Raw genomic sequence first — 15,500 nt, forward strand, 5'->3', positions numbered from 1 at the left:
AACTGAAATAAATGTCCCAAATCGTTTATAACTGGCCCCCTGGTGGTGCAGTCCAAGTCCAGCCTCCCTTCTGCTGAATTTCACTTTCTAGAAATGGGCTGCTGGTGAAGAATGTGTGTGCGCGCATGCACATGTCTGAGTACAAATACATACATCTCAGCAATGGAGCAGGAAAGTGTCCTGGGAGACGGTGATTCCCCAGAGTGCTCCAGGAATGCAGTGTTTTGGTTAATGGATTTTCTCAGAGTATTAACCCCTTGGTTTCAGGTCTTGTTGAGACTTATTATAGAATGTATTGCAGCCATTCACTTTCTGATGCTACAAGGGGCTGTCTAGTGAGCGTAATTAATCATTCTTAAATGACAGAGGATCTTGGCAGGATCTCCAGTCATCATCAGAATGACCAGTCACGGCGTTCAGGACTCTAATAAAAACAATCTGTATGTCTCTCTGGGTCTCCTACAATCATTGTGTCATTTAATCATGGCAGTAGCCCTGTGTGTGTGTGTGTTGGGAGTGAGGAGCAGGATGGGAACATAATTATTCTCATCTCACACATGAGAAAACCAAGATCTACATCAATACAAGAGATGCTGCAAAGCAATAAAATAAGTATTATACATGGACGTTATTGATAGGAAATACTTATAGCCTGGAAGTGCTTTTTTGATTATGTTAAGTCTGTCTTTTAAAAATATGCATAGAATTTGGATAGGAGAACAGGAGACATCTCAGGTAGGAGGATCAAAGCTGTAGAGGTGAGACAGTGTAAGATGTACTTGGCTTGGCTAGAACAGAGGCTGTAATGTAGGGGGAGCAGACATGGTAAGGCTGGGAAAAGAGACTCGTGTATAGGCATTCACATATGCATGTAAACACACACATATTACTCTCATCTCCTACATATGTACATTGCTGACCTAAAGTTCTTGTTAGAAGTGATCAGAAGCATTGGCTGACTAGATCTTATTGCACTCAGCCTTGATCTGTAGGAAGGCAATGTGATGCAGAAGGAAGAGCACTGGACCGGGAGTTAGGGGATTCCACTATTGCTCTTGGTTCCACCCCATTTGACAGTGTGACTTGGATAAGACGTGTAATCTCCTTGGGCCTTACCTCCTCATTTATAAAAATGGGCCACTTTTGGAAAATCCTTTGGAACTATTTATCAAGATCCTTGAAGGTGTCTATTCACTTTCATTTATTAATTCATATCCTGAAATTGTCTCCTAAGGAAAGATCTTAAATATGGAAATAGCTTTTTGATTAAGGATATTCTTTATAGTGTTCTATAATTTAGTAAAATAAAAGTTGCCTAAATGTCTAACAATGGGATTAGATAAGTTACGGCCCATTTGCTAGGCTATAGTTTGCTGTATTGACTAAGAGTAACAGCATTCGTCACATAAAAATGAAAACAAAAGGCATATTTTAAAAAATACTGGAAAAAATCATACTTCCCAATGTAGGCAACATTCTTTTTTTTTAACTTTTTTTTATTGAGTTATAGTCAGTTTACAATGTTGTGTCAATTTCCACTGTGTAGGCAACATTCTTGATGTCATCTGGGACTCTTCACAGTCTGGCCCCCGCCATTCACACCAGCTATCCCTGTGCCACAGATAATTTACCATATATAGAAACCTCATTATGGCGATCTCAGGACATTTTCCTTACAAACACCTTTCTCCTTTGTGTGCTTTTGTATGTCCTGTTCATCCCTTCTGAAATGCCCTTCCCTTCCTTGTCCAACAAGTAAACACCTATTCTCCTTCCAGTCCAGCTTTATATTTCCCCAACTTCCTAAAAGGAATCAGTTGCTCCCTCTTCTGTTCCTGTACATTTCATAAGGAGCCTCTAACATCTATGTATCGTATTAGTCTTTGAGTCTCTTCCTGTCTCTGCAAATAGCTTGGACATCTCTTGAGGATCAAAACTGTGTTATCACCAAATTCCCAGTACTTAGCAGAGGGCATGGTATTTAATGGGCAGTCAACACATGTTAATTGAATTATTTTTCAGTTTTTACTTTTTGTTTTTCCATGTTTTCTGCATATTTTATAATGACCCTGCATTATGCTCATAATGGAAGAAAAAAAAAGTAATTCATTCATCCATTTATTTTTAAGGAGGTGACTGGCCTAACTCAGAGGTTCTCAAACCTGGCAGTGCATCAGAATCACCAGGAAAGCTTATTGAAATACAAATCCCACATCCCTAGACAGGCTTCCTGAAACCCATTCTCCAGGGCAAGGACCTGGAATCAGTATTGTTAACAAACCACCTTGGTTATTGTTTCTTTTTTTTTTTTTTTTGACATTTTAAACACTTTTTTTATTGAGTTATAGTCATTTTACAATGTTGTGTCAAATTCCAGTATAGAGCACAATTATCAGTTATGCATAAACAGACATATATTCATTGTCACATTTTTTTTCGTGAGCTAATATAAGATCTTGTATATATTTCCCTGTGCTCTACGGTATAATCTTGTTTATCTATTCTACATATGCCTGTCAGTATCTACAAATTTTGAACTCCCAGTCTATCCCTTCCCACCCCCATCCCCCTTGGCAACCACAAGTTTGTATTCTATGTCTATGAGTCTGTTTATGTTTTGTATTTATGTTTTGTTTTGTTTTTAGATTCCACATATATGAGCGATCTCATGTGGTATTTTTCTTTCTCTTTCTGGCTTACTTCACTTAGAATGACATTCTCCAAGAACATCCATGTTGCTGCAAATGGCGTTATGTTGTCAGTTTTTATGGCTGAATAGTATTCCATTGTATAAATATACCACATCTTCTTTATCCAGTCATCTGTTGATGGACATTTAGGCTGTTTCCATGTCTTGGCTTTTGTAAATAGTGCTGCTATGAACATCGGGGTGCAGGTGTCATTTCACCTTGGTTATTGTGATGCTTAGCCATGTGTGGGACCCCGTGACCTAAGTACTTCTCAGAATGGCCTCATGTCCCTTCCTATCCCTGCCACGAGAGGCTTCAGCACGAGGGCATTGTGGAGCAACAGGCCAGGCAACAGAGAATAACTGTAACAGGGTCATTACTTAGCACCTGTTCTGTGCCAAGGACTGCATTACATACAGCATTTTTATCATACAATGCCTTAAGATCAGTTTCATCATCTCCATTTTACAGATAAGGAAACTGAGGCAAAGAAAAGTGTCTTGCACAAGGTTAAATAACAAGAATACAGTGGAGCTCATATTGGAATTCAGTTCTTTATGACTTCTAAGCCCAGGAACCAGAACTTCCCTTGCTGCCTCCCCCCCCCCCCGCCCCACCACAGACATGCCGGCACGGCCAGGTGCAGCCCTGCTGTGTGCAGGTTTGCCTAGGAGGGTGGGGTGGGCCCCGGAGCCCCTGTCCTCTGCACCAACGTGTATGGGATTAGCATGCTTGGGCAGCCGTGCGCCACAGAAGCAGAGGCTCCTGCTCACCAAATACGCTCTGACACCCACCCACCTGCTTACAGGGTGCAGTGAAGCAGCGGAATTCAATTTGCAGCAGTGACCTAAGAGGGGCTATTTTTAGTAAGAAAGTAGGTCAGGGGCTGCAGCGGTGCTGCCTGAGAAACGAGCAGCCTCCCCTCTCACCGGGAGGCTCATTCGCTTCTTCTCACGCAGCCAGCACGGAGGTGCAGGAGGCAGACCCGACATCCTCACATGACAGCAGTCGTGATCGTCACTGTGGAGCCACTCAGGGGAAACACACACACACCTAAGACACAGAGGTTCTTGTCTGGGTTTGCCTAGGGTCCTGGCCCCAATCTTCCTCAAGAGATTAGACTCCCTTCAGAGAACATCTCAAACACGCTCGGAGGCTCATTTATTGTGCACCCACCACATACCAGCTACTATTCTAAATTTGACGTGCATTATCTCATTTAATCCTTGCAAATACCACTGCAGAGTAGGTTTTATCCCCATTTTGCAGATGTGGAAACTGAGTCACAGAGAAATTGAGACTTACTCAAGATCACACAGCTCACGTGTAGTGGAGCTAGATTTTGAATCCTATGTGAGGCTTCAAAGCTGGAGGTGAATTTTTAAATTACCACTCTGCCTCTTCCTCATTTTGATACGTCAGAGGAAACGGTACAGAGATGGCGTTCTCCAGCTGGACTTGTCTGAGTCAAACAACCTACTCCTTCCAGGACAGGAAGGGCACCCAGGACACAGACCTCTTTCCCAGAGAGGAGAAAGTACATCTACTTACTGCTGCCCAATCATTGAAGCCGGCAGTCGCCAAAAACAAACCAACCACCTGATTTCCCTGGGCCTGGAGTGTCTCAGAATCCTCTGTCCCACTTGCTCTGCCACATATTAACTGCAGATCTGTGGCAAATTGCAGGGCACTCATTGGCGATGCACAGGCAGACACGAGCTTGTTAACAGGATGCAGTAATTGACACATCGTGATTCATTATGCACAGCACAGAGGACTCTAGCAGAAGCCCACTTTGTGGCCAACCGCCGCTGGCACCACCAGCCTTGAGAATGTGTTCCTGGCTCTGTTCTGGCTCTCCAGCTGGAGAGCACCATACCTTCAGGGCCAGAAGCAGTCTGAGGTTTCTGTCTCATCCTGCTCTTTCCCTCCAGGCAAGGAGTGAGGATGTTTCCCCTGCCCCCAGGCTGCATGATCTTGTAGGGAGATTATTTGTTCACTCATTTATTCAACAAACATTTTTGAAAATGTGCCAGGCATGTCACAGAGGACACACGTGGCTCCTGCCTGCACAGAACTTGCAGTCCCTCTCTGGGCCTTAGTTTTCTTATCATCAAATGGGTAGGAAAGAAAGAAGTAGATTGGTCAATCTCTTCTAGCTCTAAGATTTCAGAATCTATGATTCTAGATTATAAACATTTATTATTGAGTCATAGTGTCCATCTTAGTCATTTATATCCAGTGCCAAATGAAAAAAAAGAAAATCTAGAATTTCAGAATCAGATGGGAACCATGGACACAAGCTAATTCAATTTCTTCACTTACAGATAAGAAAAATGAGACTAAAAAAAAGGGTGTGACTTGCCCAGTATATCAGCAACAGAGGCAGAATTGCGAGGCCAGTGTCAGCTGAGGCCAAGCCTCACCTCCAGTCTTCCTGAGGCTGCCTCCTCTCTCAGCACGGCTGGTGAGCCTCTCCTTGGGACCCTGTCTGCATTTAGTTTCTCTAACACTGAGCTTTCCTGAGTCTTCCCTGCTTACATCTCTGACCACTGCCTCTGGGCTCTCTGACCAGCCTCAGAGTTTGCGGCCTGTGAGTGGCAGGGCTGGAATTAGCCTCTGCCTCAGAGGTGGTTATTCTGGTAGCTGAGCTTCAGGAGGTAAATAGAATTGGAATTCATTATGCCGAGGCTGCCACAGAGCCTGCCATGAAGACATGGAAGCAGAGCAGGCAGAGTTTGCTCTGAGTTTCCAGGCAAGCAGACACAGGCAAACCACAGTGAACTTGACCAGGAAGGGGGGCCGGTGGAGGTGGCCAGTGAGCAGATGCACAGTGAGCTCAGAGAAGGCCCACAGGGGGCCTGCCTCCCTTCATGCTGCATAGCCTCTCCGGACCTCTGCCCTTGGCCTGAGTCCTACGTTTAGCCTGTGGAAAAAATCTCAAGCTAGGAGGAGCAGAGGATCTTTCCAATGTTCTAATGGGGCAAGAGGGTTGAGTTCACTGCAGAGAAGTCAGCAGTGGGACGTTCAACACATTTTCAGTGGCCAGAATGTCATGTCTGGGTGGAGGAAGGTGCTGTGGTGTATGAGGCTTTAGCCAACTGCCTGTATGAGGCTCTCTTCTTCTCTCTAGCACATTCTGGAAACCAGTACCTTGAAGCACTTGATTAATTAATAAAGTTTTCTGCCTTCTAATGGTCCCCTAGGATGGAGGTGGTCAGAGGTAGGGTAGACCAGAGGTAGGTCAGAGGCGATCAGAGGGTAAGAATACTGTTTTGACTATGAAAACCTGTATCCATTTTGTGTATCCATGTTTAATTTTAGTCTCCTAAATTGATCTATCATTTTCCACTGTACTTTTATAGAAAGTAATTTTCCAATAGGCACATAACATCATCCTTAAAGAACTACCTAATCCATGTACGTAAAATATGTCATATGTGCACTTGCAAACATATATATCGTGCTTTAAGAGAAATTCTGAATTTTTGAAAAACAACCTTCAAGTCATCTGGCTGTGAGCTGGAAAGGTGAGTCTGAAGCTTGGCTCTTGTGTGTCCTTGTGCTAGTCACTTTCCCTTTCTGCCCCTCTGCTCTCATACCTGCAAAGTGACGGGGACGGATCAGTGTCATTTTGCACACCTGGCCTGTGAACCAGTTCTATTGAATCACTTAGGATCATTGTTAAATGTACAGATTACTAGGCCCAATTGCAGATCTGTAGAATGGGAATTGAATGCTTGGAAATTTTTAGTTCTAACAACCCTCTAGTTGATTCCGGGTTATGCACCCAGGTTTGGAGTAGTTATCTTCTAAGAACCCCACTGGTTCTGTTTTAGAATCCTCTGCCTTCTCTTTCTTGCTTAGTTTTCCTGATTTTGTCTTATCCAGTTTTCCCTAGACAGCTCCCCTCAGTAGACTGTGAACTTCTCAGGAGCAGGGGCCGTATCTTGCCCACCTCTATGTGCCTGGAATCCGGCACGGTACCTGGCACACGGGAAGTACTTAGTCAGCAGAAAGAGGGAACAAATGGGCTTTCCTGGCTTCACTACCATTTATGCACATCCAAGTAGTTTCCATATTTTTTCCTGTAGACTCAGTCATTGCACATCTTCTGATATGATAGATGAAAAGAACAGAGATTTTGGAAAGTAGGAAAAATGGATATGAATTTCACTTCCACCTCTTACTGTGTAGTAATTTATCCCAAGTCATTTAGTCTCTTTAAACTGAAGTTTCCTTGATTGTACAATAAGGATAATAGCACCTGTTGCTCAAGAGTGTTTTCGGGAGAGACTACATGAGAATATGCATGTAAAAGTGCTTGACATTTAGTAGGAACTCTAATACTTTCGTTGCTTTCTTCCTCTGCATGGTGAGTGACAGGAAGAGGAGGGAAGGAGACTCAGAAGAATGGATCATCCCCAAGCCAGCCACCAAGAATGAAATATGGCCCTTTGTCATTCCCTGGCTTCCTGGGACCCTGAGGCTCTGACTGAAGCCCAGGCAGCTTGGTGGACCCCTACTGGCTTAGTCTGGAGCGCATCAGAATTCGGACTTAGAATCTCCTGACTCCAAATGCAGCATATTCTCTCTATCACTCTGCTCCAGGGAGGTAGAAAAAGAAATTCAAGGAATTATTATAGGTTTGGGTTCCCCATGCAGGCCTGATGTCTGGGCTTGCAGTGAGAAACCCAAGTTCATTAACCCAAGTTGTTAGTTTCCAGGGCCGAAGGTCTTTGGGTTGGTTTTGTTAGCACATCAGCTCCCCTCTCCACACACTGTTGGAACTGTATAGCATGCCACTTTTCATAAAAGTCTTTTTCAAACCAAGTCCAGCCACAGTAGGGCCACCAGATTGGTTATCTTCTGGGGAAAACGGTAAATGGTTTTCCCTCCCCACAATGCCTCCAGCACCACAGTGACAACAGCCACCCTTTGCTGAGTACCTATAGTGCTGAATCTTTATGACATCACTATGAGTAGGTATTATTAGCTCCATTTTACAGGGTAGCAGGTGGTAATTAAGATTGTAGACTTTAGAGTTAGACCAAGGTTCAAGTCCTGTCCCCACCATGTTCTATCCAACCCTCTCTGAGTCTCACTTTCTTTATCAGCAAAATAGGATTGTAACGGATACCTCATAGTACTGTAGGACTATGTGAATACTGCATGCGTGATACTTGACATAGTAACTAACATATGGAAAGGAAATCCTCCATCAGTGTAACTGTGGTGATGGTGACCATGATGACTATGGTGACAGTGCCATGATCTCTTGATCTATGGGAGTTAGGCCATCCTAATAGATACCAGAGGGATGAGGAGAGATGGCAAAAACCAGTAGTTCCAAGTAGCCTAAGACAAACTCAGGAGAACCTCAGCAATGGTATTAGAAAGGAACCTGGTGTGATTGGTTGGAATAAACTCAGAGATGAGCTGTATTTTATTTATTCATTCAGTGGATTTTGACTGACTACCTACTATGTGTCAGACCGTGTGCTAAAAGCTAAAGATTCAGTGATGATAAAACAGACATGATCGCTACCTTCAGTGAGCTTACAGTCTAATGGGGGAATCAGACACTGTTAAAATATTTTATTGCAGCAGTCATGTAAAATTACAGACTAGGATAAATGCTATGAGAGAAGGGCAGGTTGCCATGAGAGCATATAATAAGGGTCCTGACCTACTTCAGTTGATCAGGGATAGTTTTGCTGAGGAAATCACATCTGAGCTGAGATTTGAAGGGTCATTTAGAGTTTATTAGGTGAAGGAGTGAGTGAATGAAGTGGGGAAAGGCTTCCTACGCATATATACCAGTGTGGTCCCTAAGGTGAGAGGCAGCTTAGTGCTTTCAGAGAACTGAGAGTGTCAGTCTGCCTTGAGTGCAGAGAGTGGGGAAGAGTGTGCGGTAAGAGAAGTGGCTGGAGAGAGAGGTCAGGGCCTTGTTAAGGATTTTTTTCTCTTTATTCTAAGAGCATGCGGACCATAGAAGGATTTGGAGCAAAGGTCGATGTATTTGTGTGTCGCCCATGTCAGCAGCGATATGACCAATTTGGTGTTTATAAAAGATCTTTTCGGCAGTGGTCTTGAGGATGGGTGGGAGGGTACAAGAGTGGCTGTGGAGAAACCAGTTAAGAGGAAGCTTTTGCATTAGTTCCAGAAAGAAGTAACGCTGGATCAGGCTGAGTAGTGACATCAGAGGTGGGGAGGGAGAAGGGGTTTGTGGTATTTAGGAGGTAAAATTGGCAGGACTTGATGATGGGTTGAATAGACCCATGAGGAAAGAGAAAGTATGAAGGACAACTCCCAGGTTTCTGGATATACAAGCAGATTATGGCTCTGCCATTCTAAGCTTAAACAAACAAGAAAACAATGGAAGAAAAAGGTGAGACCAGATTTGGGTAGGAAGATCTTGACCTGATATTGAGCACTCTGCATTTGAGGTGCCTTTTAGACATCCAAATGTAGATGTTCTGTCCCTGGGACTGCCCTCAGTGGGACACAATGGCCTTGGAATGCCGTTGAGCACTCTGACCCAGATCCAGCCTCTCTGAGGGTCAGGCTTGTTTAGTCCAGTTGGTCTGAGGACCCAGGATTTCCTTCTCACCCTTCATAGTGCTGTTTCCTTACTCAAATATCCTGAAAATGGGGTGTCATGAGAGAATTCGGCCTAAGGGAGGGGTATGAACAATCTGGGGGGAGAGTTAGCTTCTCCAGGGGAAACAATTCAGATATTGATGTATGTTTTTGTCCAGATCTGTGGGTGAGATATTTGTGTTTGATGAGTGTTCATTTCTTTATTCATTCATTAATTAAAATATTTGTAATTAATATATATCTACAGTATGGCAGGCACAATGCCAAGTCAGAAAGGATCACTGGTTCTTTGGGAAGTGTCACCCCTGGAACCTCTCTGGCATTGCTGTTCTTGTGATCAGAAAGAAACCGTGCAGGATGCTGCCCTTTCTCTGAATGCTAAATCTCCAGGATTCTGACTGCTGACTTTTTATCAAGGGGGCATGTCCTTGACTTCAGAGTTGGTTTGTCAGGGCTCCCTCAGCAGCTGAGATGCCCAGGTCTGTCTCTGGGCCTCCTCCCTTTTGCAGAGTCTCCCTAGACAGTAACTACATCAAGGCCAGTTCTTCACTTTGAAAGGGGCTCAGCTGGGCAGTCTGAGCTCCACCCCCACCACCACGCCTGGACTGTGTGTTCCAGTTTGTTGCCTTTAGAACATCTCTTTGTGTCCAGGTGAGGGTGAGAAAAGTGTCAGTGCAGGCTTTGTATCCTCACCTGGGATGGCCGAGGAAGTAGGACTGGTGGCAGAGAGAGGGTGAGCAGAGGAGTGACTCATCCGGCTCTGGCCCCAGGTGATAGGATCTGTGAATACCCATGTGGAATAGATCCGTGCTCTAAAAACATTACCTTGTGAAAATCTAAACTCTCAAACCCCATGAATTCAGGACAGTGATTCACATCATGAAAGGGAGCATGATGCCCTTCCAAGAATCCTCTAATATGTTGAACATGCAGTGCAGTGAGGGAGGGAAAGATCTATGCCGATTAGGCACTCAGGGGAGATGGGCATTCCTTCTGTCAGTGAAACAAAGAACTTCATACAACTGGAGTGGATGGTGAGCCCCTGTTTAGGGGAGGTGTTCCTGCAGCGGGTGACCATGTGTCAGGTGGGACAGAGACTCCTTCCCAGGATGGGATGGTAGACTGAGAACTGCGTCTCTAAGATTCCCTAGTTCTTGGCTTTGCCTTTCATCTTGAAAAGTAAGTCTGCCTTAGGCAAGTCTGCCAAGGACTGGGAAGTCAGAGGGACCTTGGCTAAATTCCAGCCCCACTTCTCCTGACTGTGTGACTTGGGCGAGTTGCTGTATGAACCTTCTTCTCCTGGTCTGCAGAGTTTGGAGTACATGAGGGTCAAATGAGTTAAGCCTAGCCATCAGCTCCCCAGGGTGTAAGATGGGAAGAAGCTTTGCGGAGCCTCTGATCAGCTGCCTCAGTTCAGCTGTCAACATTGGTGTGTGCCCATGACCTGGGTCTGCATTCTCTGCTCAGACAGAACATGCGTTGCTCCCCAGAGCACAAATGCAGGGCATGTGTCAGCTCCCTGGCAGCCTGCGGTGGGCTGTGACACACTGTTCTGTTTCTGCCTGAGGACACATTGGCTCAGTAAGCAGTGAGCCCACCTGGCTTAAGTTTCCCCAGAGAACACAGTCCTTGTTACGGAGAAATCCTTTCAGGCTGCAAGGGTGGAATGTTGCTGCAACCTGACCCCTCTAAGAATTCTGGCCATGTGCCATTCTCATGTCAGCTCTTTCCTGAAGCTGATTTTATGAGGAGTTATTTTCCTAACGTGTTGGATGAAATCCTGAAGAGTGTTTCTGATGGCGTCTTAGGAGATTCACATAGTTTTTATTTTCCAGGGAAGCATTAACAAGATATGGACTAGCCTTTGGGTGGAGCTAGCACAGTCACTGTCAACTCAAGGCCATTTGCTGCCTGCAAAATCCTTGGTGCCCTAGACATGGCTCTGGCTTGAGATGTCACCACCTAGCACACTTGAATCACGCCAACCTGAAGATACTTGTCCCAGTTTAGGTGCCCATCACAGTCATCAGTTTCCATCTGCACACACAATGCAGAGTTATATTCACTGGTTATTTTCTCCTTAAGCATCCCTGCAGGCCCTGTAGGGGTGGGGTTCTTGATCTCTTTATTCAGATTAAGAGAACATGGCTCTTGCAAGTTGCTGTAGTTTGTCTAATGTCATGCAGCTAATTACCGGCAGAGCTGTTTTTCATATCCCGGTCTTCTAAGGGGCAGCCTGACAGTGAAAACACCATCCAGCATTTGCATCTCACCTATGACATTCATGAGCTGTGTGACCTTGCACATGCTAGTCATTAGTATTATAAACGGTTATTAACGGTAGTGATAATGGTGAAATTTGCAAAGCATCCAGCACGTTTGGTAGGTGCTCTCCACCACATCTCACTGCATCTTCACACTAGATGTGAGAGACGTGGGTTTTATTATCTGTTTTACAGATAAGCATCCTACAATTCAGAGAGCTAAAGTAATTTGCCCAAGCCTCAGTTTCTCTATAAAATAAGAATATTAACATCTCCCTGGGAGGGTGATTATGAGGACTGAGTGAATGTGTGTGGCTGCATAGCACAGAACCTGCCTGCAGTGGACGAAGTGCTCAATCCATGCTTCTTTCCTTTCTCTAGGTCCCCCGCCTCCTAGTACAGTGGTCTTTCCACTGTGTCCCGTTTAATCCATTTAGAAGCTGAGGTCATGCTGAAGACCTCTCTGTAGCTTTCTCTGTCACTCTCCCCCCATCTCCCCTCCTCCCCAGAGGCCACTTCAAGTCTCTGATCTGAGCTCTGTCAGATACGGCCTCTTTAGTCTTATGCCAGTTCAGGAAACACCATCCTTTCCTGGCGTGCTGCACCCACACCCCTGACATTTGCCCCAGGGCTGTGTTCTGGAACGCTAAAGCCTGCCCTGGCCTCTTCAACCACAGGGCTCTCCCCTTTCCTGACTCTCTCTAAGGCAAATACAGGTTGTTTTCCTTATTTTGGTGTCTTGCCTGAATCATTCGTGTTGTTATGTTGTAGTTCATAAGGGCCCACATCTGGAAGTGACCCACAGTCTAGGTCTTCTGACTTCTAGCATCATGTTCTACAGCTTATTGTTAAATGTTTAAGAGGCATACACAGTAGGTCACGGGAAAAAATAGGAGCCCCGTCTTTGGGGAGCCTCAGAAATGTATTCATTTGGCTCTCAACAAGTATTTATTTGTCACCTCCTCTCAGCCAGGCCCTGTGTTAGATGCTGGGTGTGACGGTGAAGGAGGCAGGCAGGTCTGTCCTCATGGACCCCACATTCTAGAGTGAGAGGTAGAGAATAAAAACGTAAGTGAGTAAACCAGTAAGATAATTTTAGATTTTGAGTGCCATAAATGAAATAAGTAGGGCTGTGGGAGAGAGAGGACCCAGGAGATAATTTTGTGCACTTCGGATAGGATGGTCAGGGAAGGACTCCTTGAAGGGGTGGCATTTGGAGCTGAGATCTCAAAGGAAAAGCTGGGACCAGAGCATTCCAGAGTGAAGGAGCAGTGAGAACGAAGACCCAGAGGTGGAAAGGGCTTGGCCAATCAAGGAGTGAAATGGAGACCTGGATGAGGGTGGGGCACAACATGCCAGAGGGAGTGGGGGTAAGGTAGGCTAGGGGGCATGAACTGGATAACGTCAGGCCCTGGAGGCCACAGAGAGTTTGCTTTTTTTTTTTTTTCCCCCCTAGAATCAGTGGGAAGCCTGAAGAGCTTTAAGCAGAGGAGTAATGTGAATCATGAAAGAAAACTGAGGTGGCTAGTGGAGAGTAGATTGTAAAATGTGACCAGGAGAGCAGAGATACCAGTCAGGAGGCTGCTGGAATAGCCCAGGAGAGTTGACAGAGTCCTGGACTAGGTTATAACAGTGGAGACAGAAGCACATAAATTTGTGATTATGTTGAAGTTAGGACAGCAGGGCTTGGTGGAGGATTAGATGAAATAATCCATTCTCTGCTCAATCTATTCAGTACCCAGTTAGTGTAAATCAAAGTGATACCCAGCTTCAGTTCCTCATCCGGGGGTTGAGGGGGACAACAGACATCTGGCAGTGGGTAGACTGGAGAGGTGACAGACCTGACTGCCACGATGTACCTCTGCAAGTTTGAGACACCATAGATAGAGACTAATTCTTGCATCTCTGAAAGACAGCTTGGAGAAGTGAAAAGGAGAGATTTTCAAAGATTCATTCGTTCAACAGTCCTATAGCAAGTACCTTACCTGTGGCTGGTGTTCTGCCGGCGGGGAATAAGACAGGGGTCTAGGACCTCCCTTCTCTTAGGGGAGGTAGAAATGTAAATAGACAAATAGAAATGTAAATAGACAAAAGTGAGTCGGTGTAATGGCAAAGGGATGAACAGGGGATGTGGGAATGGGAAGGAGAGGGCTTTTCATAGGAGAAGTAAAGGAAGGCCTTGCAGAGAAATTTGGCATCAGAAGGAGGTAAGGGCAAAGAGCATTCTAGGGAAGGGAATAGCATTTGCAAAGGCCAGAATCCTGAAAGAGAGGGGTATATTCAAGAAACAGAAAACAGCTGACTGTGGCTGGGGTTTAGAGTGTGGGGTAGGGAGGTAGCGGCTGGCGTGTGAGGTCTCTGACTGCACTGCCCTGTGTACCATATTGAGTGTATTGGACTTAATCCGTTATACATCCAGAAACCAGTCTTAAAGCCAGGGCCGAGATGATGGAAGGCAAATAGCTGCCCTGTAGACTGCCCGTCAATCAAATCCCCATTTCCTACTGCATCTGGGTGTACCTCAGAAACATTCTCAACACAGCATTCCAAGCAGTCACTTCCAGTCAACCAGAATTGGCAGAGGGTGAGGTCTGTTTGCCATTCCCTAAAGAAGACGAGTCTGTGGGTGAGTTTAAAGAGAGAAGTGTTCTAGGACCCAAAACTGCCTTTTACAGTTACCTCATCATCTACACTTACAAATTTGCCTCCATTGTTTAGGACATGGAGGACAGTCAGAGAGAACCCAGCATCCTTGCTGTTGAAGGGAGAAGTGGCTGTTGGGCTGACGGCAGAAGGAATCATCTATTGTGAAAGAACGTATTTCTGAGGGTGGCTGTGGTTATGTGAATTCCAAGGGGGCAGTGCTGAGGCAGAAAGTAGCAGGCTTTCAAGGAATTCTGCTCCACTAGCCCTTGAATGGATGTTCTTGACGTGTAGAGAAGTGTAGTGTTTAAGTAAATGCAAGACCTGCCTGTCCAAGTGACACTGGTCCTTTTCCCCAGGAAGCCGTGTAGCTCCTTTGAAGAAGGTAAAATACCCTGGGCTGAGGAACCAGGGAGTAACCACTAGTCTGAGAGTTCAGTGAGGCTGTGATTGTCTTGGTCAGTTCCATTTCCCTGGCACCCAGCACAGGACCTGGACAATGTGTGTTCTCAGTGATATTTGATAAGTAAATGAACTGGGAAAAGAAAATAACCAACCAACCAGCCAACCAGACATCTAACCTGGGTTCTAATCCCAGCTCTTGAATTTCGTTTCCCTTAGCATACAATGACCTGGCTGGTCTCTAAAGCACTTCATGCTCTGCTGTCCTAGGATTCGAGGATGATGAATAGAAGGGTTCAGAGCAAGCCAAGTCATCACTCATATTTCTGATATGCCTCAGATTTAATCAGAATAAAATATCAAAATCGAGCAGTACTTTACAACATCTCAAATATGCCTTCTAAAAACAGAACCTGCGTCTGTCTCTGAGTTGTGAAGAAAATGTATTAGGTTATATTAAACAGCAAGATTGTCCTTTTTGTAGGAAAGAAAATAAATTAAATCTTGTCTTCCTGACTGGGGATTTTAATTGGGATTTGAGTCAATTTGATCTAAATTTGAGCATCCATCCAGAAAACATTTATTGACATCTGCTATGAGCAGGGCTTTGCGCTAGGCATGTGGGAGAGAAGAAGATGAACAAGACACAAGATGTACAAGATCTTTCTAGGCAGAAACTGACAGTCTAGTCGGGGAGATAAAACATATACACACTTGACTATGACCCCAGGTAGACAGAGAATCAACTGGGATAGGACTAGGGGAGATCATAGGAGGAAGCCCCTTCAGGCACATCATACAGACAGGAAATCTGCCTCTTACCACATCGTGTAGGGCTCAGAATTCCCTGAGCCACCATGGTCATGAGGATGCTCTCTGCAGCTGCCTAGAGCTCCTA

General features: G+C 45.1%; 1 protein-coding gene and 1 long non-coding RNA gene across 10 annotated transcripts in view; one reads left to right on the forward strand and one right to left on the reverse strand.

The window, feature by feature from the left end:
- Positions 1 to 15,500, forward strand: part of SERGEF (secretion regulating guanine nucleotide exchange factor) — a 200,504-nt gene that overhangs the window by 146,135 nt on the left and 38,869 nt on the right. The gene's annotated exons all lie outside the window — the stretch shown is intronic.
- LOC116666426 lies at positions 3,618 to 15,438 on the reverse strand. Its single transcript, XR_004323272.1, has 3 exons — positions 15,428 to 15,438; positions 5,389 to 5,393; positions 3,618 to 3,811 (listed from the first exon to the last, which is right to left on the reverse strand). It is a non-coding gene; the product is annotated as an uncharacterized LOC116666426 (long non-coding RNA).

This window comes from Camelus ferus, chromosome 10 (genome assembly GCF_009834535.1).
Source record: "Camelus ferus isolate YT-003-E chromosome 10, BCGSAC_Cfer_1.0, whole genome shotgun sequence".
NCBI classification, from domain to species: Eukaryota; Metazoa; Chordata; class Mammalia; order Artiodactyla; family Camelidae; genus Camelus; species Camelus ferus.